The sequence below is a fragment of the Lycium ferocissimum genome, chromosome 10 (genome assembly GCF_029784015.1).
Source record: "Lycium ferocissimum isolate CSIRO_LF1 chromosome 10, AGI_CSIRO_Lferr_CH_V1, whole genome shotgun sequence".
In the NCBI taxonomy this organism is placed as follows: domain Eukaryota; kingdom Viridiplantae; phylum Streptophyta; class Magnoliopsida; order Solanales; family Solanaceae; genus Lycium; species Lycium ferocissimum.
Genome location: NC_081351.1, coordinates 65,274,673 through 65,298,706, shown reverse-complemented (window position 1 = coordinate 65,298,706; position 24,034 = coordinate 65,274,673). Strand labels below are relative to the sequence as shown.

At 36.2% G+C, this 24,034-nt stretch overlaps 1 long non-coding RNA gene across 1 annotated transcript; it reads right to left on the bottom strand.

Annotated features, from left to right (window-relative positions):
- Positions 1–881: 881 nt before the first annotated feature.
- Positions 882–1,583, bottom strand: LOC132032540 (uncharacterized). Its single transcript, XR_009408505.1, has 2 exons — positions 1,325–1,583; positions 882–1,225 (listed from the first exon to the last, which is right to left on the bottom strand). It is a non-coding gene; the product is annotated as an uncharacterized LOC132032540 (long non-coding RNA).
- Between the last annotated feature and the right edge of the window lie 22,451 nt (positions 1,584–24,034).

Here is a 24,034-nt window from a genome sequence, read left to right as displayed (position 1 = left end):
AATCCTCTTAGTTACAAATGAAGACTGGTGCTTTGTTCCACAAAACATCAAGGATATCAAAATAACCTCACCGCTGTAAAAATCAGCCTTGGAAGAAAACAAAAGAAAAGATACTGTCCAAGAGGAGAAACAACGAAAACCATATATAGATATGGTAGATGCAAGTTCTTCGACACACTAAGGCGTCCTGTAACCACAATCCAACTCTCAATCCATATGCAAGGAGATATAGGAAAAGAAAATTGTGATGATCACATCACACTATTAAAGTGCTTTATAGGATTTTTTTTATGAATTAAATATGGATGATATAAAATTTGTTTTTGGTTAGACTATTACATGTGTCATTATCATATGATCTTTGCCCCATAAGGCACTTACAAAATTGTGCCTCAAGGGCACATATAACAAACTTCTGCCTGAAAAGGCAAAACTTATATATAAGACTGAGACCTGGATAATCTCAAACAACTTATGCCTATGGCATAATTAATTATACTTTCCTCCATTATTTCTTTTTTATTAAATTGTTATCTTCTTAGCACTGATAATAAAATAATATAGTAGCAGGAGAAACTTTAGACTTAATGAGACCTCCAGTATTTGTGTTCCATAAACACTGGGTAAAAAAACCAAAATCAACAATTTTATCTTAGCCATTTTTATAATTTGTGCCTCCTGTGGCAAGTATAACTAGTTTTTCCAGGAAAAAGGGCAAAACAAAATTGGTATCTCAAAGAATATAACCTGGTAAGTATATACAACTTATGCCATAAGTATACTCTTACCTCGATTGTTTTTAATTTCTTATGCCTTAAAGCATAACGATATTCTTTCCTATATTGTTTTTAATTTGTTTTATATACTAAAAACAACAAAGATAACAAAAACTTCATTCATGATATTGAAAATGATAGATAATTACAAAGATGATCCTATACTATGAGGATCATAAATTACTAAAAAATAAAAGAACCTAATCTATAATGAAAATCTCCTACTTCTTCGTAAAAACAAAACTTATGCCATTGTTTCTTAAACCAACTGTAAAATACAGAGTATCTCCTTGCTTCAGTCCATTCGAATCAACAAACCGGTTCTAGCCTTGACAAAGACGCCTATATACACCTAGTTTATAATTCATTTTGTATACGTTCTCGGCAAAAATGACAATCGTTTCACACTCACAGTCTAGAAAACTATCCCAGATGCTATTAGGAAGGATCTGCAAACAATCAACAAAATTAGTATTGCTAAAATTACATAACACTACAATAAAAAAAGATATGAAAACAAAAAAATGGATGCAAAAATTTACACATACAAAATCGTTAGCTTTCACATATGCTATTGTTAGTGTTTTCTCAAAATATTCTGTCATTTTTGTAGTGCAAGAATTATCTAAGAATTTCAGATGAAAAATATTGTTATTCACATGAACAATAAAGGTCTTATTTATAGTCTTAAGGAATATTTCAAGTCAAATACATTAATTTAGGTGAATGAATGTGTTCGTGACTACTAACATGATTTAAATGAATACGTTTGATGACTACTCAACTACTCTTGTGCGACTGAATAAATGCGTTATGACTGGTCAAACACTATCTTATCCAATTTAATGAGATTTGGCTTCAAAGCAAATAAAACAAAGTTATGACTTCTAAGGCATAATTTTAGATTCCAAAGTTAGTCAGACTATGCCTTAAGGCATAACTTTAAATTTTAAACTTAATCAAACGATGCCACAAGGCATAACTTCGGAATAAAAAGTTGAACAACCTATGACTTAAGGCATAATTTATAATACAAACTTAAACAACCTATGCATAACTCTAAAATTATTTTCGTCTGGAAAGCAAATAAAACAAGGGTGTGCCTTCTAAGGCATAAATTTAGAATCTAGGAATAACAGTTTCTGCCAAATACGACAAACCTTTGTCATCTCATGAAACTTGATTAATTTATGCAATTTATACTAAGAGACACGGTCATTAAAGCTTGGTAAAAGTAATACTTGTGCATTGAACTGGAGAAATTTAAAGAATTTATGCCTTCCACTTTTGTATAAAAAAATATAGAACATAACAAAGCTTCACTAATCATATTGGACAAAATAAAATCAATACAACAAATGACCATATATCATGAGGATCATAAATATAAGAACAACAAAAATTACACTTCAAATGCAAAAATACTTAAAAGAACAACAAAAAAATTACAAAAACCCCTAATCACTCTCATTAGACTCATCAACTTATCTAAGAATAGATGAAAGTGAAGAGGATTCATCAGAAGAAGAATCGTCGGATATGATAATAGGATTCTGAGGGAAAACGCCCCTAAGCTCCATAACGGCAGCCTTCAGCACATTAAATTTATCATCCAACTCCTATTTAATTTTATCCATTAGATTAACAATATTTTTCAAAACTCTTTTGAGCTTGACCTTAGCAACAGTAGAAGAATGACAGGAAAAATCAACTGCCTCATCAACTTGTCAAATGGGGTATCAGTTCCATGTTTCATAAGTTCTCTATTTAGTGTTCTTTGATAACAACCATTAGACAAAAAATTTGGACTCATAGTTTCCCAATCAGTTTTTATCAACTGTCACCTCTGCATGAGATTTTCCATATTTTCATTGTTTCCGCTTGAACTTGCGTGATACATTTTGAACCTAAAAAAGATATTATATTTAAAGCATCACCAGCAGTGCAGCTTGCACCCTAAAAGAGGGTACTTGAGTACTTACAAGCTCATTCAATATAGGCAGAAATTGAAGTCTACTGTCAAAGTGGTAGTTGGATAGCATAAGCATTAAAATCAACCACATTTTATAATATCCACTTTTAAACACGTGCTCGATACAAAAATCAAAGTTATCACAGAAAAAAATAAAATCTAGAAAGTCTACCGGAAGGGGCAGAACTTCAGTTTGCAAAGAGAACAAAGTATGCTGGAAGAGGCAACCTTTCAGTTTCATAAGCAAAACAAAAAGCACACAAGTGTTGCCCAGAAAATTATGCCATGAGGGGAGGAAGTTGAGTTTAAAACGAACTCCAACAAAATACCAAAAATCCAAATTTCACTTTTATCAGCAAACAAATTTAAGAATGTGATTTACAAGCACAACACACAAAAGTCATTATAGTATCCTACAACAAAATCAAACTAAATCTTTTGTTTCTTCCTACGATTGACTTTGTTCTTCTTCCCAAAGTTGCACTCCATGATATTGTGATCAGGGTAATCATGTCCTAGTGCTTCAAGTGGAGTCTCATAACCTTCTTCTAACTTGTTGTTTGCATGAAAAACCAGATTAATTGACCATTCTCTCAGGTAAGTCATCAAATCAGAGGGATCCCAACATATGGATTTTCACCATTGATCAGCAAATTAGCAAACTTGACCACAAAACGATGAGCGTAGACTTGAAGTTTATGACTCACTTGATAACAGTGAGAATAATAAGGTTTTGGTTAAGCATGTGAAGTGCTACTGTGCTATGCTCCCTAAGCCTGTGCACAAATCGGTTCGGTTTGGTTTTGGCCATCATCGGGTTAAAATTTCAAATTTCGACTTTCTAAAACTCTCAACCAAACTCGATCCATTCTAGGTTCAATTCGATTCGTTGTTTTATTATTTCGGTTCGATTACACAAATCGATTTGTTTGGTTTGTTCAAAATTTAAACAAGCAACTATTTTCATTTCAAAGTTTAGAGTAAACATAACCAAAAATAATGAGATCTTAAATTTGCAGCCTTATAACCAAGACATTAACTAAGAAAAAACCATAAACTTGCAAGCATAATAGCATATAAATAGCAAAACAATAGCTTGACAACTTGTGCAAGCATACAAATCCGCCAACACCACATTATATACAAATTAATAATCCGGCATCTTGCAACTTGCAGCTAAGACAAACATATAACTCGGTATGCATCCTCAAAAAAAAAAAATATAAAAAACTCTAATTTGTACAGACTAAGATCAAAGAACAAACAAAGCCATGGGTGGAGGCAATGGCTAAAAGGCAAAGATAGCTCGTGAGAAGAACGTTGAAAAGATGAAAGACCAAAAAGAAGTCGACTTGGAGACGACAAGAAGGCCATGAATATCCAGTGCAAGGTGTACATGCAGACATTCATTTGCACCACTTCTGAAGTTACATAAATACTACTTCACTATTAAGTATTATGCATATATATAGTTAGACTACTAGAGTATTAGCCATATTAGTCATTAGTGCATATAAATTCGGTTTGTTCGGGTCGGTTGGGTTGATAATTGAAGCCAACGAACCGTTAAACCGTAATATTTTACAATTACATTTGTAAATCAAAATCAAATTGTATTATCCAAATTGAATTATCCGAATTATTTCAAATCAGTTTGGAAATTCGGGTTGAACCGATTTGTGCACAGGCCTAATGCTCCCCCAATTGTTGGAAGCTTTTGATTTCAAGACATACATGCCATCATATACTGATTTTAGTTATCTAACATATACTTTGGCTGACTGTCTAACGCAAGGCTAGTATGTATCTTGCTTATTTTTTGACCTTTTTCTGATGTTTTTAGTTGATTATTATTTTTTATGATTTACTTTTCTGTTGTCCTAAAGCTACCTTGTCTTGTGACTTTTAGAGATTTGAATTGTGGTCATTTTGTGGTCAAGTTTGCTGATATGCCGATCAATGGTGAAAATCTAGATGATTGGGATCTCTTTGATTTGATGACCTACATGAGAGGATGGTCAATTAATCTGGTTTGTCATGCAAACAACAAGTTAGAAGAAGGTGATGAGACTCCACCTGAAGAACCAGGACATGATTTCCATGACCACAATGTCATGGAGTGTATCTTTGGAAAGAAGAAGAATGTTAATCGTTGGAAGAAACAAAAGATTTAGTTTGATTTTGTTGTAGGATACTATAATGACTTCTGTGTTTTGTGCTTGTAAATCACATCATTGCATTCTAAAATTTATTTGTTGATAAAAGTGAAATTTGGTTTTTTGGTATTTTGTTGGAGTTCTTTTTAAACTCAACTTCTGCCCCTCCTGGCATAATTTTCTGGGCAACACTTGCGTACTTTTTAATTTTGCTTATAGAATTGAAAGTTCACCTCTTCTAGCATACTTTGTTCTCTTTGTAAACTGATGTTCTGCCCCTCCCTCGGACTTTCTTGTTTTTAATTGTTTCTATGAGAACTTTGATTTTTGTATCGAGACGCGTGTTTTAAAAGTGAATATTGTAAAATGTGGTTGATTTTTGTATTCAATGCTTATGTTAGCCAACTACCAATTTGACTATAGACTTCAATTTCTACCTATATTGAATGAACTTGTAAGTACTCAACTACCTTCTTTTAGGGTGCAAGCTACACTACAGGTGATGCTATCAATATCCATCTTCGGATGAAAAATAGAGTTTTCAATATAATATCTTTTTTAGGTTCAAAATGTATCACACAAGTTCAAGCGGAAGCAATGAAAGTATGGAAACTATCATGCAGAGGTGGCAGTTGATAAAATCTGATTGGAAACTGTGAGACCAAAATTTTTGTCTGATGGTTGTTTCCAAAGAACACTAAATAGAGAACTTATGAAATGTGAAATTGGTACCCTATTTGACAAGATGACGAGGTAGTTTGATTCTTTCAGTCATTCTTCTACTGTTGATAAGGTCAAGCTCAAGAGATTTTTGCCAATATTCTTAATTTAATGGATAAAACTAAAATTAAACAAAGGGAGTTGGATGATGAATTCAATGTACTAAAGACTGTTGTTATGGAGCTTAGCGGTGTTTTCCCTCAGAAACCTTTTATCATATCCGACGATTCCTCTTTTAAGGAATCATCGTCACTTTTATCTATTCTTAGATAAGTTGATGAGTTTCATGAGAGTGATTAGGGGTTTTGTAATTTTTTTGTTGTTCTTTTAGGTATTTTGGCGTTTTAAGTGTAATTTTTGTTGTTCTTAGTTTTGTGCTCCTCACGATAAAGAATCATTTGTCGTACTGATTTTCTTTTCTCTAATATGATTAGTGAAGCTTTGTTATGTTCTATCCCTTTTTATACAAAAGTGGAGGACATAAATTCTTTAAATTTCTCCAGTTCAATGCACAAGTTTTAATTTTACCAAGTTTTAATGATTGTGCCTCTCGGTATAAATTGCATAAATTTTCCAAGTTCCATGAGATGCCAAAGGTTTGTCGTATCCGGCAGAAACTGGTATACCTGGATTCTAAAGTTATGCCTTAGAAGGCACGCCCTTGTTTTATTTTTTTTTCCAGAGGAATACAATTTTAGAGTTATGCCTTAAGGCATAGGTTGTTTAAGTTTGTATTATAAAGTTATGCCTTTAAGCATAGGTTGTTCAACTTTGTATTCTAAAGTTATGCCTTATGGCATAGTTCGATTAACTTTGGAATCTAAAGTTATGTCTTAAGGCATAGTCTGACTAACTTTGGAATCTAAAATTATGTCTTAAAAGGCATAACTTTGTTTTATTTGATTTCAAGTCCGACCTCATTAAATTGGATAAGATAGTGTTTGACTAGTCATAAACGCATTATTCAGTCGCACAAGAGTGGTTGAGTAGTCAACAAACGCATTCATTTAAACCATGTTAGTAGTCACAAACACATTCATTCACCTAAATTAATGTATTTGACTGAAAATATTACTCAAGACTATAAAGAAGACCTTTATTGTTCATGAGAATAACAATATTTTTCATCTGAAATTCTTAGATAATTCTTTCACTACAAAAATGACAGAATATTTTGAGAAAACACTGACAAAATCATATGTGCAAGCTGACGATTTTGTATGTGTGTATTTTTACATTTAGCTTTTTTGTTTTCATCTCTTTTCTTATTGTAATGTTATGTAATTTTAGTAACACTAATTTTGTTGATTGTTTGCGGATCCTTCCTAATAGCATCTGGGATAGTCTTCCAGACTAGGAGTGTGAACCCGTTGTCATTTCTGCCAAGAATGTATACAAAATGACTTATAAACTTGGTGTATACATGCACCTTTATCAAGGCTGGAAACAATTTGTTGATTTGAATGGACTGAAGGAAGGAGATACTCTGTGTTGTACAGTTGGTTTCAGCAACAATGGCATAAATTTTGTCGTTACGAAGAATCAAGTGATTGTAATTATAGATTAGGTTCTTTTTCTTTTAGTAATTTATGATCCTCATAGTATTGGATCATCTTTGTAATTATTTATCATTTTCAATAAAATGAATGAAGTTTTTGTTATCTTTGTTGTTTTTAGTATATAAAAGAAATTAAAAAAACAAAGAATACCGTTATGCCTTAAGGGATAAGTTGTCTTTAAGGCATAAGAAGTTAAAAACAATAGAGGTAAGAGTATGCCCTATGGCATAAGTAGTACACATTTATCAGGTTGTAGTCTTTGAAATACTAATTTTGTTTTTGCCCTTTTTCCCGAAAACACCTGTTTTACCTGCCACATGAGGCACAAATTATAAAACTGGATAAGATAAAGTTACTGATTTTTTTTTCCAATGTTTATGGAACACAAGTACTGGAGATCTCATTAAGTCTAAAGTTTCTCTTGCTATTTTATATTGTTTTATTATCAACACTAAGAAGATAGCAATTTAATAAAAAAGAAAAAAAATAATAGAGAAAAGTATAATTATGCCATAAGGCATAAGTGGTTTGAGATTATCCAGGTCTCAGTCTTACTTATATCAAAGTTGTTTCTTTTCATGCAAAAGTTTGTTATATGTGCCCTTGAGTCACAATTTTGTCAGACTGTATCTTATGGGGCAAATATCATAAGATAATGACACATGTAATAGTCTAACCAAAAACAAATTTTATATCATACATATTTAATTCATAAGAACATCCTATAAAGCATTTTAATGGTGTGATGTGATCATCACAATTTTCTTTTCTTGTATCTCCTTGCATATGGATTGAGAGTTGGACTATGGTTACAGGACGTCCTAGTGTGTTCGAAGAACATGCATCTACCACATCTGTATGTGTACTTTGTTGATTCTCCTCTTGAACGGTATCTTTTCTTTCGTTTTCTCCCAAGCCTGATTTTTACATCCGATAGGGTTATTTTGATATCCTTGATGTTTTGTGGAACAATCCATGAGGCTTCATTTCCAACTGAGAGGGTTACATCTTTATATGTCTCCTGTCAGGCTTGTTTCTTGAACCAGTCCGAACAATATGCAGATTTGTTCAAACTTCTTTTATCTATAACTATCATGGCATGGGTGCATGGTAGCTCGTCAGTTTTGGAACTCCAAGTAGCTACAACTCATATCTTTCAAGTTTACGTTATATTGATAACTTTCATCTTTCACGACAAATTTGACCGCAGTGATATCTTTCACGACAAATCCAACCCTCGATTGATGCTCCATAAGCGAAAAAAACATACATAAACTTATTTTATTATCCCATCTGATGTTAACAAATGTGTCAGGATTCCTCTCTTTCATCATGTGAAGATATTGTGGTAAGTTTGTAGTTATTTTCTGGGCTCCCTCTTATCACATCATAAGCGTGTTGGAGGGAACGTCATGGTTTGTTGTAACCAATGAGCAACCCATATCTGCTTCTCATTTCTTCAATCACAAATTTAGGGGTTATGTCTTATAGTGTATGGCGTACTAGGTCTGTTATGGACTCGGATATGACTTTTGATGTTGCGTTCCTCATGTCAGAGGTAATGAAATCAATTGAACAACTGTGTTTTTATTCAAACTTAATGTCACAGCCCAACTGGAGGACCATGACGGACACCCAGAAGCTGACCTCCTAGATGCCATTAAACGTACATGACATATCTACTCATGCTCGTTAGGCCACCGAGGGGCACTCACAACATGATACGCTAAGCGATAGATGTCATAAACCTGGAGGGTCACATATATATATATATATATATATATATATATATATGCATCACTAAAGCTGAAGCGGGGTACAAGCGACAAGGCTACTCGATAAAACTATGTAACCAAACATGTGTTGAGCGGCCACCTGTTTGTCGACCGAATCTGGCGTCTATGAGCCTCTGCGACATCTTGGACATGCGCGGACGGACAAGGGACTCCGCCCTACCCGCATAACAATAGGACACACACACTCGGTCTGACGGCGGCTCGACGAAGAGAGGAGTGCTCCATTATCAGGCGAAGAAGCATCCTAAGGATACGATACTGTCTCTGGCTATCCGAACACTGCCGGGCGTGAACGCGGCCCCCCCTCCCCCCACCATTTAATAGGGGAGTCAGTACGGATAATGTACTAAGTATGTAAGTCGGAAAGAGTAACATGCACATAGGAGTCATGAAGAAAATGCGAGAATCATAAACTAAGCGGTGATTGAATACATACGTGAATGTCGACTATCTGAACATATCTGTATGAATTCATCTATATGTATACTCAATGAAATTGCCTCTGCGGGCGTATGATATGCATAGGTCATAGTGCCGAGGAATGTACGATCCGATTCATATCCCATATAGGCCCCTTCGAGCATAATAGCATAATGGCCCCTTCGGGCATAATAGCATAATGGCCCCTTGAGGCATAATCATCATCACTGTGCACTAGCTGATCAGGTGATAATGCGTATATAACGCCTCTCCCTTTCCCATACCCCATATATATATATATATATATATATATAATATACGCGTATATAATGCCTTCTGGTCATGGGTCAATATGCATGTATGCAAATGAATGTAATGCATAAACATACACTAACATTATCATGATACAACATTTAGGACCCATGAACAAAAGGAATAATCATAATAGAGGTGTACAGGATCATCAATAACTTAGATACTCCTAATACTTCTAAGAGTAGAGTAATATGGAGATTTGATTACTCGTTGTTTGCTCATATCAAAGGATCATGCCAAAATGAAGGAAAGGGAAAGCCTTAACATACCTTTTCGGTCGCGTTAACTTTAACTACTCAAGGCTTGTCCTCTCAGGCTCGTAAATCTATATTCAAGAAAATTTATACTATTATTAGACTCATCTTCATAGGCCTGTCTTAAGCCTCAAACTAAATCTTTCTAGAATGAATGCGAAATTTGGCGACATCTCCCATGTTTTTTATGCCCTGCCCAAAATCTCAATTCAACAACCAACAACAACAACAACAACAACAACAACAACAACAACAATACCAACATCAATCATAATATTCTCAATACCAAAATACTCCATAACCATCCCATATGGGGTTTATCCCATATCTCTACCAACAAAACTATTATACGGCTATTTGACAGTTCTATCTCCGTAAATAAACCAAGAACAACGATAATAAGGAAAGATTCATACCTTATTCTTATTAAAACGATTATATCTCCGATGTTCACCTTGAATTCACGTCAAATTCCACCGCAAAATGATGCTATTGTCACAACTATGCACCACCCGAGCCTTAATTAGTTAAAATCACTCAAATCCCTCAACTTTTTATGACACAAATGCCCTTATATGTTGCTGAACTCTAGGATCTGTTTTTAGGGTGAAAAAAATGAGGTTTTGTTCCTTATATAGGTGGGTAAAGTCGGGTCGGGTCACTGTAGCAATACAGTAGCAGTTACTGTAGCACGCGTTTTTGCTCTGTCAGCCTAACTTGTAACATTCATAATTCTCTACTTCGATGTCATATCGATGAGCGGTTTATTGCGTTGGAAACTAGACTCAACGAACTTCGTTTTAGGCTTTTGAAACACCTTAAAACTCCTAATATACTAGGAGATATACCCCTCCAAATTTGACCCAAAATTCTGTCAACTTTTTTTTTTTTCGAGGTGTAACACTTAACCACTTTGAAAAATTCTGAGTTTTTCACCCTTGAACTATGGAAACGCCAAATGCTATTTGAGTTAAGACATTTGATATACAACCTTTGTGTGCACGAATTTTCCACCTTGTACAGTTGATGACGTGTAATTGCGATGTTATTCGTGCACTTCTTGACTTTACTTGATCCATTGATGCACTAGATGTCAAAATTTTTGTTTCGCTCTTTGTATCCTCTTCCTCTTTACTATCTTTCTTACGTTGGATGGTTGTATTTGTGTTTCTTGGCTTGGAGTCAGCAATACAATCTCCATTGAAGTTGAATGCTCGAAAGTGTGTTGGTCATTGTTTTCAACTTGTGAAATCAAAAAGGATTGCATGCAGCTACTGTCAGCAGCAAAGATTTTCAACGTCACGAACAATAATTTCTTTTACCATAGAGAAATCCTTGTTTCAGCTATAAAACTCGGGGACATGGGCACGCCCCCCACTACGCTTAACCACATCAGACTTAAAGCAATAATCGGGTTTTGAACTCATGACCTGCACCTACCACACATCCCGTGCTGTACTACCTTGGCCATTGAACCAAAGTCCTTGGGGCAACATCATGAAAAGTTAACTATTTCTTTCAAAATATTCCTCTTCTCGAACTTTTTGTCTTCGCTATAACTATTAAAATAAAAAATAAGACTTGCCCCGAATTTGGTTGAAAAAGGAAAATCAGAAAAGCAGTTTTCCTAGAACCTGTCATCCTATCTCCCCACTAACTAACTTTCCTATTAAGGAATCCATTTGAACTCACAAATTATGAGTAAAACAGCAGGGTAATAAGAAAGACAACATCACTCAACTAATGAGCTAAAAGAACATGAGGGAAAACCAATCAAAACATCCTAATATGTCCCCCATTTGGAACACCATACCAAGATCTATAACATGGAAACCTCGAGGCAAGTATCCAACACATGTACCATGGATGTCCAAGATGTGGCTGCATCAAATTTCCCTACATATATTCTCTTCTGAAAAGAAAATGGCAGTAGATACAAACCCTCCACCTAACCAAAAGAATTTACTAGGGGATGACACTCTTCTGTGATATGTTCTTTTTACCGAGGAGGAGGAAACTGCTATTCTTTTTCAAATACTCAATGCAGCAATTAAAGATATTAATGCAGCAAAACTTACCTTTGATTTGATTTCATTAAGCACATCACCCATAGTACTCTGCTTAGGCAATCTTATATTCAGAATTTCAATCTGAAAGGAATGTAAAAACTCAATAAAAAGAAACTTGGTCATCTCAGACACACCTCATCCTTTGTGGAATGATGAGAGTTGACCTTGAGTGTCCTCAGACATTTGCAACTACGCGAGGGATGTCGAACCTCATGTCTAATATCGTAGATCTGTCAAGAGATAAAAATAACAAATCAAAAAGAACAAAGAGTAATATCTAAAGAGAGTCAATCAAACACAACATGCATCATTGTAAAAAACTACCGTGCTACTTCGTCAAAAAGTAAAGCTTACAAAAAGCATTTATATGCTTCCTGCTGAAGTCAATCCATGTACAACGAGCCTGATTGTAGTGGATAAGCATGTCAACCATATGATCAACAGACCAATATTAAATGGGGTTGGGCTTTGGTTCTTGATCATATGTATTGCTTGATTATGAGGAGTCGGCACAATCGTAATCCTAATTTTTGAAGGGTCGTCCGGACAGTTAAGGCAAAATTAAAGAAGAGGATAGCGAGCTACTTTGTCCACTACTTAGCGAGAACCGAAGCCGTAATCATATGTATTGCTTTTCGCTCCGGAATTAATGAAAGAATGGATAACTACTGATAACTCAATACAAAAATCATATTGGGCCCTCGACCGATCTATTTCAAAATAATAAATATTTGTGTCATCAATGGATAAAATTTTGTATGAAACAAACATGATTTACATCCTTTTCAAATCAAGCAAAACTTACAAACGTACAAAGTCCGTAATATCAAGCATAGCAATACAACATATTATAGGAGCCGGCTTCTTGTTCAACTTCAGAGACATCTTATACACACGACTCATCTTCCGCAAAGTCTCTAACATGACTCGATATCATAACACAAACAAACCCCGACTCGGCGGCACTCCGAGAAAATGGAGCTCGCCAATCCCGCTATCGGAACATCTTCGATCATAAATACCTAATATCTTTAGCTCACACCGGGTGTACGCGCGGCATGAAACTTACAAACCCGAAGAAGAGGGTCGGTACGGAATATGTACACGAGTATGTAAAGCATGGAATATAAAACAAACGAAATCATGACCGAAATGAAGCGTACAGAAAATATGCATAATAGTCAGAATACCGGAGTACATGTATCTATAATACAGGTAGTGCATAAGAGGTACAGAGGACAGATATAACAATCAGAATGCTCAAAATACTTAGCTTTCTTTTGAAAACATTTCTATCTCATATATATATATATATATATATATAAATAGAACATGTCATGTGGGACATTAACCGATGTGGGATTCGCCTAAACCAATGTGGGATTCGCCTAAACCAGTGCGGAATGTGCCTCGCCACTGGGTTTGCCCCACCATTGGGTTTGCCCCACCACCGGCTCCGGAACCGACAGATCGTATTTCAGAATACATGTATATGTCATATCATCACATTAAACGAAATCATCATATTATCATATCATCGGATTAAACGAGTCATTATATTACCGTATCATCGTGTTATCGTATTCATTATATTATCGATCATCACATTATCAAATCATCATATCATCGGATATCAAATTATCATATCATATACCCTATGCGGTCCATAATATGGACCGGCGGACGAACGTGGTCGCCCTCTCCGCCTTGGGCGCCACAACTCATCATCCTTCGGAAATTTTTGTATCTCCTGCATCTCCGTCACACATCATCACATCATATCATATGACCACGGTACCCGGCCAAAAGGGGCTCGGTGTATCGGACACATCATAACACCATGATATCAGAAGCTCATCATACTTCGGTAACATATCGTATCATATTAGTCGCTCATCATACTTCGGAAGCTCATCATACTTCGCATTGTGCGCACGATAATAACCGACCAGGGACTCGGCGAAGGAAGTAACAATATTATGCACGAGCAGAATCGTGGGATCTATATGTCATTCAAAACATTCATACAGATTCCATAGAATAATCAAACGAATTATCATTTACAAGCCAAAGCAATAGTCAGATCAAGTTCCTTCCGAACGTTACTCGGAAACATATCAAATAGAACTTTATCCATCATAGTTACATATCAAAATCATATGCATACGGATTCTCATTTCATACATTTACACAGACTTAACCGAATAATCAGACAAATTATCATTTACAAGCCTTGGCATTGACCAAATCAAATCTTTTCCAGATATTATCCCGGACTTATCAAATAGAACTTTAGGCATCATATATATATATATACGAATTCTTATTTCAGACTTAACAGATAAATAAGTAATCACATGCGGGGGTCGGATTGTTAACTTTATTAAGTTCTTTTAACAAGTCATCAACTACCCAACGGAATGTCCGCGGGCCCACGGACAAGTAGCAACCGATCCGAGCACGCCTTGGAACATTATAATCTTAATACGCTACGAACCTCCTACGGACATATCGAAGCGATCCGAGCCTTCCTATGGAAGTTACAGACGTTCGTAGTTTTAGACTCTTTTACAAACAATTCTTTCCAAGCATATTCATTTTTAATCACACCAAAGGCATGAGAATCACAATTTGACTACATTATGAATACGGATATCAAGAAACAAATAAGAATCACGGACATGCTCGGATCGCGGGAGTAGAGTTACCTCGGGGATCATATCATAGCCTATTCATACTAAGACATGCCAAAGAAAGAGAGGTGAGCTTTACATACCTTGGCTGCCCCCTAAGCTAATCCAAACTTACGCCTCGGCTTCCCACGATCTACAATAACGTCATTGGGTAGCGACCATTAGCCATAAGCATTGAAGAAGTCGATTCCAAGTCTTCACTTTATCCACGAAATTTGGGCAAAGCATCTCCCCTATAATCCATCAACCCCGAGAATTCAACTCGGCCAAATCAACAACAACCATACCAACAATCATATTACCAACATTACGAATCAATTCCAAACGCATTCTAACATTAACAACTCCTTTCTACATAAGTCGACAATATTCCATTTATTCAAATAAACTCCATACATTCAAACTAACACCAATGGTCATACGTTCAAATATTATTCCGAGGCCATTCAAACACGATTCAAGAACACTTTGAACAATTTATACAATATTTCAAACAACCCGAACAATGTTCCAACTCACCCGAATTCCTCTCAAACCCGAGATCAACACAATAGCACATCCCTCTCTTCTAAATTCATGAATTACACTAACAATCCACACCTTATCAATGCCATTCTCTTAAGTACAAAAATTACATTAAAAGCACAATAACTTCCAATTCAGCCCGCAACCTTTGCGACCTCAACTTGGCTCATTAAACTTCATTTTACATCATAGAATGCATGACGACAACAACCAAAATACTAGATAACATCGGTTTAACATGGCTGCCCCAAACCAGCCCATACGGTACTAACATCAACATGTGTCATTTCATGAATTTCATTCATTCTCTACACACTACAATAGCCTCCAAACATGCTAAATACAACTAACCCTTCACTCCTAGACACACAACACACACACGGCCTAGCACCCATACACCCACGGCTATACTCCAACACCCACATATTCATGATTTTCATTCATTTCCATATGCTACAATATCCACAAACCATGCATCACACATGAAAAATAAGATTGAACCATACCTTGTTCCTTCACTTCCTCTTCTCGGCTAGGATCATGAATCATGCAAACGGATGCCTTGCTTGCTCCAACAACTAGCTCATGTTAACAAGGACCTTCTAATTAGTAGGAAGACAAGGAGAAAATTATTTTTCACAATCAAACTTAAGGGACCATCTTCGGCCAGCTTGCTTGGCCGAAGCTCTCCTCTTCCCTTTCTCCACTCTTCTTGAATTTTCTTGAGTTACAAATGATGACTTACCTCTCATTTAGTCATCACACACATATATATATATATTTATTCATGGCACATGGCTAGTCATGTGCACCTTCCTTGGCCATTTTTCCCTTTTTTTTTTTCCAATTTTCTTCAATTTTCTAGAAATTTCCTTAGGTAATAAAAGATGAATTTTGCTCACTTAGTCATCTTTTTAATCACATGTATTTTGCATCATGTGGGCCATGGTTCACTCTACCTTGGACGGCCACAAGGCTTTTTCAACAAGTCATGAATAATAATTTTCAAATTTCCAAGTTTGCCCTTAATGCTCCATGCCAATAATGTCTACAAGCAACTTGCGCCTTAAAGCAAAACCGGAGAATGGCCTCGCCCTTAACTTCCCGCGATTGTCTTAAAATATTCCAACGTACAAAATGCGAGATATAACATCCTTCCCCCCTTTAGAACATTCGTCCTCGAATGTTCAACTAGTCTTACGGGGTCTCATAAGCACCTCGGGGGAGCTCCCTTTTTATAACTAGCGCTATCCTTCACACTATCTCTTAAGTTATCCAATACCATTCTCTCATCATCCTCGTTTTCTTCATACACGTCCATTTTCTAGTGTCCTGTCATTCGAGGTTTTTGCAAGACTTCTCACACTGCCTCAAACACCATCCTGACTCTTATACACTTATTGTTGGTTTTCCGATTTTACTAACTTACTTCGGTGAGGGGGGCCTCATTGGTAGCCCAGGCGTCCATACCAAACACACTACCGTATCAACTGTTCTTATCCCACTCTTGCATTTCTCTCACCCGCTTCCCCCCTTTTAGGGGTATGCTTATACCATTATCCATTCATGCATGTTCTTTTTCTACACACGAGAAATCTTATGCTACCTCTGTGTCGTTCAGAACACACTACTCTTACATAGTCCTTTTCTCATTTCCAAAACGTATTCTGTTCGTTCACATTTTATCCGTATCATCCCAGTCATTTTCTAGCATTCATTTTGCCTTGTTCCTCGTCTTTCTATAACTTGGCCTTTCACTGTCCCGTCACTTATAGCACTCGTGTCCCCCGTTACACACGTCTTAACCTATTACTATACCGTTGTCCCGCTTCCTTTTATTTCCTCTTTCCGTTAACTCCTTTTCTTCACCGACCTGATCCGGCCCGTTCTACGCGTCCTCTTAAGGTTTCTGGTCACCCTACATACTCTAATTCCCCTTCGATTACTCCAACTGCTCCTTTACTCCTTATGTCTAAATTTCATAAAATTTTCAAAATACTTCCCAGGGGGGTCACCCATCCTGAAATTTCCCTCACTCCAGCACGCTTAACTTTAAAACTTTGAGGAAATACGATGCTTTAGCGCCCGTATGATTACGTCCACCTCACCGCACGACCTTCAAAGACATAATATTGAGTAAGTCGGGATCTTTAACATATTCCCGAAATGCCCTCACAACACATCTCACCGGCTCGTCTTATCAATACGTTCCTATTCGTCACAATTCTTTTTCCTTCATACCCTTATCTTAGTCATGTCACTTTATCCAAATCCTTTCTAAATCATCCAATCCTTTCTAAATCATCGCCTAGTGGCACAAGTCCTTCCAAATTTCTTACTACCATATTTCCACCGACATCTTATTTCCTATGTCACTACTCATTCCACAGCTAACTTATTCCTAGAGGGCAGCCGTACTTTACAGCTTAGTCAACTTTCATCGCTACTATTAACATGACTTTTTCGAAATATCTTCCAAACTTATATCTCATTCTCGTATTATTTCCAGAAAAATTTCGGCAGAGTTTCCTCTGTATTTCTTACTATCCCAAAACCTGCACGCAGGAGATACCAACAGTGCCTCACAGGGCCATCATCATATATACATATCATGTCATATCATATCGTATCATAGCCACACAGGGCTCTCAATATTCATAAAAGGCTGAAAATATTAGACTTACCTCATATGCTCATCACGACTACACGTGTTACACTTTCTCGCTTACTTTCCTTTTCAATGTTCAACTTCACATTTCAATCGTACGTCAATACCATACTTGACATATAACTTTCATACCTTTACTTACCTGCGTGCTCGGTAACTTTCAATACCGCTAGTCGCTTCCGTCTGTCAACACCATTTTTCTACGCCGAAATCAAAGGTTAGTATTCGGAATCTTATTTCCTATGACTTGGCTCTATAGCACGATCTAAGAGGCGAAAGAAGAGTAACCATCCTAGATGCCCCGTAGCCTCCTGCTTATAAATGTGGCGCGCTTCACACCATAAACAGGACTCTACCGGACACGACTTTGCAGACAGCCCCCAAGACGAACCGCTCTGATACCAATTTGTCACACCCCAATTTCCGATAGGGTGTGATGGGCACCCGACCCTTATCTAGGGCCGAGCGAACCCTCTGACTATCGTAATACTCGTATTCATATTGGGCCCTCGACCAGATCATAAATACCTAATAAAATTTTGTATGAAACAAACATGATTTACATCCTTTTCAAATCAAGCAAAACTTACAAACGTACAAAGTCCGTAATATCAAGCATAGCAATACAACGGCTTATAGAGTCGGTCACAATCGACATCTTATACACACGACTGTCTACGCAAAGTCTCTAACATGACTCGATATCATAACACAAACAAACCCGACTCTACAGCATACTCCGGAGAAAATGGAGTTCGCCAATCCCGCCGGAACATCTTCTGCTAATATCTTTAGCTCACCTGGGTGTACCTGCGCGGCATGAAACGCAGCCCCCCGAAGAAAGGGGGTCAGTACGGAATATGTACTGAGTATGTAAAGCATGGAATACAGAAAACGAGATCATGACCGAAATGAAGAGTACAGAAAATGTGCATAATAGTCAGAATACCGGAGTACATGTATCTGTAATACAAATAGTGCATAAGAGGTACAGAAGACAGATATAACAATCAGAATGCTCAAAATACTTAGCCTTCTTTGAAAAACATTTTATCTCATATATATATAAAGTAAAACATATCGTAGTAGGCCGACATTAACCGATGTGGGATTCGCCTAAACCAATGTGGGATTCGCCTAAACAATGTGGGATTCGCCTAAACCAAATTTGCGGAATGTGCCTCGCCACCGGGTTTGCCCCACCATTGGGTTTGCCCCACCACCGGCTCCGAAATCAACGGATCATGTCTCGAATATTTATACATATAACATGTATATGTCATATCATCACATTAAACGAAATCATCATATTATCATATCATCAGATTAAAAGAATTATCGTCATTATATTATTAACATTGCGTATCATCGTATTATCGTATTCATTATATTATCGATCATCACATTATCAAATATTATCATCGATCATCAAATTATCAGCATTATCATATACCCTATGCGGTCCATAATGGACCCGACGGACGGAACGTGGTCGCCCCTCCCGCCTTGGGCGCCACAACTCATCATACTTCGGAAGTTTTGTATCTCATTCATCTCCGTCACACATCATCATATCATATAACCACGGTACCGGCCAAAAGGGGCTCGGCGTACGGACACATCATAACACCATGATATCGAACACATCATAACACCATATCATATTAGTCGCTCATCATACTTCGGAAGCTCATCATACTTCGCATTGTGCGCACGATAGTACCGGCCCGGACTCGGCGAAGAAGTAACAATATTATGCACGAGCGAAATCGTGGGATCTATATGTCATTCAAAACATTCAAGATTCCATAGAATAATCAAACGAATTATCATTTACAAGCCAAAGCAATAGCCAAATCAAGTTCCTTCCGAATGTTACTCGGAAACATATCAAATATAACTTTATCCATCATAGTTACATATCAAAATCATATGCATACGGATTCTCATTTCATACATTTACACGGACTTAACCGAATAATATATAAATTATCATTTACAAACGATGGGTTGACCAAATCAAATTTTTTCGGAATATTAGCCACTTATCAAATAGAACTTTAGGCATCATAATTACGTATCAATCATATATATAGAATTCTATACTTAACATAAATAAGTAATCATGCGGGCGGATTGTTAACTTTATTAAGTTCATCAAATCGAATCCGAAAGCCCGGGCCCACGGAAATCACAAGTAGTTTCCGAGGTCATTACACATTACAAAACTTCCTACGAAGGTTTCAAGGTCATCCGGTTCCATCTCCGAAAGTTACGGACATTCGTAGTTACAGACTCTTTTACGAACATAATCTTTTATGCTTATTCATATTTAATCATACAATGGGCACAAGAATCATAATTTGACTACATTATGAATGCGGATATCAAGAAGCAAATAAGGATTATAAACATGCTCGGATCGGAGGAGTAGAATTACCTCGGGGATCATATCATAGCCTATTTACACTAAGACATGCCAAAGAAAGAAAGGTGAGCTTTACATACCTTGGCTGCCCCCTAAGCTAATCCTAACTTACGCCTCGGCTTCCCACGATCTACAATAACGTCATTGGGTAGCGACCATTAGCCATAAGCATTGAAGAAGTCGATTCCAAGTCTTCACTTTATCCACGTAAATTTGGGCAAAGCATCTCCCCTATAATCCATCAACCCCGAGAATTCAACTCGGCCAAATCAACAACAACCATACCAACAATCATATTACCAACATTACGAATCAATTCCAAACGCATTCTAACATTAACAACTCCTTTCTACATAAGTCGACAATATTCCATTTATTCAAATAAACTCCATACATTCAAACTAACACCAATGGTCATACGTTCAAATATTATTCCGAGGCCATTCAAACACGATTCAAGAACACTTTGAACAATTTATACAATATTTCAAACAACCCGAACAATGTTCCAACTCACCCGAATTCCTCTCAAACCCGAGATCAACACAATAGCACATCCCTCTCTTCTAAATTCATGAATTACACTAACAATCCACACCTTATCAATGCCATTCTCTTAAGTACAAAAATTACATTAAAAGCACAATAACTTCCAATTCAGCCCGCAACCTTTGCGACCTCAACTTGGCTCATTAAACTTCATTTTACATCATAGAATGCATGACGACAACAACCAAAATACTAGATAACATCGGTTTAATATGGCTGCCCCAAACCAGCCCATACACGGCCAACATCAACATGTGTCATTTCATGAATTTCATTTATTCTCTACACACTACAATAGCCTCCAAACATGCTAAATACAACTAACCCTTCACTCCTAGACACACAACACACACACGGCCTAGCACCCATACACCCACGGCTATACTCCAACACCCACATATTCATGATTTTCATTCATTTCCATATGCTACAATATCCACAAACCATGCATCACACATGAAAAATAAGATTGAACCATACCTTGTTCCTTCACTTCCTCTTCTCGGCTAGGATCATGAATCATGCAAACGGATGCCTTGCTTGCTCCAACAACTAGCTCATGTTAACAAGGACCTTCTAATTAGTAGGAAGACAAGGAGAAAATTATTTTTCACAATCAAACTTAAGGGACCATCTTCGGCCAGCTTGCTTGGCCTAAGCTCTCTCTTCCCTTTCTCCACTCTTCTTGAATTTTCTTGAGTTACAAATGATGACTTACCTCTCATTTAGTCATCACACACATATATATATATTTATTCATGGCACATGGCTAGTCATGTGCACCTTCCTTGGCCGTTTTCCCTTCTTTTTTTTTCCAATTTTTCTTCAATTTTCTAGAAATTTCCTTAGGTAATAAAAGATGAATTTTGCTCACTTAGTCATCTTTTTAATCACATGTATTTTGCATCATGTGGGCCATGGTTCACTCTACCTTGACGGCCACAAGGCTTTTCAACAAGTCATGAATAAAAATTTCCAAATTCCTAAGTTTCAAGCCCTTAATGCTCCATGCCAATAATGTCTACAAGCAAAAAATGCGGCTAAATGGAAAAGAAGCATTCTTGTTTAGGCGTTCACACATGACTGAAGGTTCATTTTTATTTCCTGTGGGTCAATAACATTAGATACATAATCATCATGGCATCAATAACAGAAAGAAGGCAACAGTAACACACCTCAAAAAGTTCAATTTCTTGGTCAGGAGCAAATCCAGCCAATTCATTCACTTTTCCAAGTATTTCAAATGGCTTAGTGGAATTCTTAATACGTAATATGTATTCTCTAAGAAAAAACATACTTACCGTAGCTCTTCTTTTTTGGGATCATAAAGTTTGAAGAAAAGGAGTATATCATCTTCACTTTTATCAGGTGAAGGAACAGGAACAAGATCCTAGTATTTTTCCATGCAGTAGTCGTGAGAAACAGCAGACTCAACGGCATAAAATACCTGACAATAGCTAGAACTAAAACTAAGAAATTAGAAAAATAATCTTTAGGGTATTTAAGGAGGTACCGCCACATTCTCCACTTCCAAAAATAACTTCAGTTCCGCTGTGTTCGTCTTGTTAGAAACTTCTCTTAACTGCCCAATCTTCACATGCAAATGGTTCTCTTAGATGATAATACTCACAGTTCAAGGAAAAGCTAAAGGAAACTTATTAAGCAAATCATTATAATCAATTTTTTGCCGGGAAACATGGACAATGAACTGGAACGTCAGCAATGCAAACATTGACGGATGTAACAATTAACAAATAGTTGATAAGGATCACACAAGGAAAAAGAAACTATAGCCAAAAATAAAGTTCAACGATGCAATTATTTTGAATAAATCAACAGAGGAATGGCTATGTGGTAAACAAGGATATACTGAAAATTTGATGTTCTTCATAACGCAGGTGGAAATCTTATTCGCATGATCAAGACAGTATAAAGATCTTCATAAATATGAATAAGCATCAACTTACCTGATAAAGATAAATTCTGTATTCCATAGAATTAAACTATTAAGAAACTTAACTACATACTTGAAAATTAGTACGTACCGCTCTCATTGTGTCTACTTTTATTTGACTTAGTGACTACTCAGACAGTCAAAAATATATTACCTCCGGACCAAAAATATATACCTCCGGATAGTAATCGTTTTTAATCATTTTCTATTATTTTTTTTATAATATTTGAAGTTGAAAGTGATACAACTCAGTTAGCTTTAAAATCGATAAATTTAGTCAAACAAAACATCTTAGTCACTGTTTAACAATATAATGGAATTGAACAATTACAAATAGAGGAAACAAGTGATTGCTTTTAAAGAAAATCTTTCAAATTAAAAATATCAGACAGAGTTAGCAAGCACTCTTGTTATTCTGACTAACAACTAAACCAGATTCATTTGCTACTCTGATTATAACTTGCAATTTGCACCTTTAAGACTGCTCGGTGCATTTTACATTTCAACGATGTTGATTAGGTTGTTAGAAGAAAACAACTAACTATAACTAACCAAAAGCCACTGGTGGGCAATCAATTTTTTGCAAAGGATCAAAATATATTAGTTATTCCAAACATATATTGGAAAAACAACGTTCACATCTCCAAATATTCCCAACTAGTTGAGAATATTGGATTATAGTTATGTCTAAAGTTATGAAAATTAAAGATGGCTTCTAATTTGGCCCCTTATCTTTCTCTGAGCAAGGGGCCAAATTTATTCAAATGATAAAATGGTGAGAAAATTTCGACAATGAGAAAAAAATGGTAAATTTTCATCAAGCACCATATCATAAGCACTACAAGACATGTCCCTTGACGCTAAGAAAAGGTGAGCAATCATAAAGAAACCTTTTTTATTAAGAAACTCAAAGATAGGCATATAGCATACAAACACATAAAGGTACAACTGAGTATGAGTTGAAGTTTTTTAAAAAGGTCCCAATAAGTGCTTCAAACAAGAGGGCTTCTGAATATATGAAATGGCAATGAAGAACAAAGCACATTATTTTTTTAGGAAATATATAAAGAGCAAAGCACAATGTAATACCAAATTAATAACATAAATGATTCTGGATTCAAGCTTGAATTGCACAAGTTTATACCTTTTTTCATATTATACTTGGGATTTTTTTATTCAC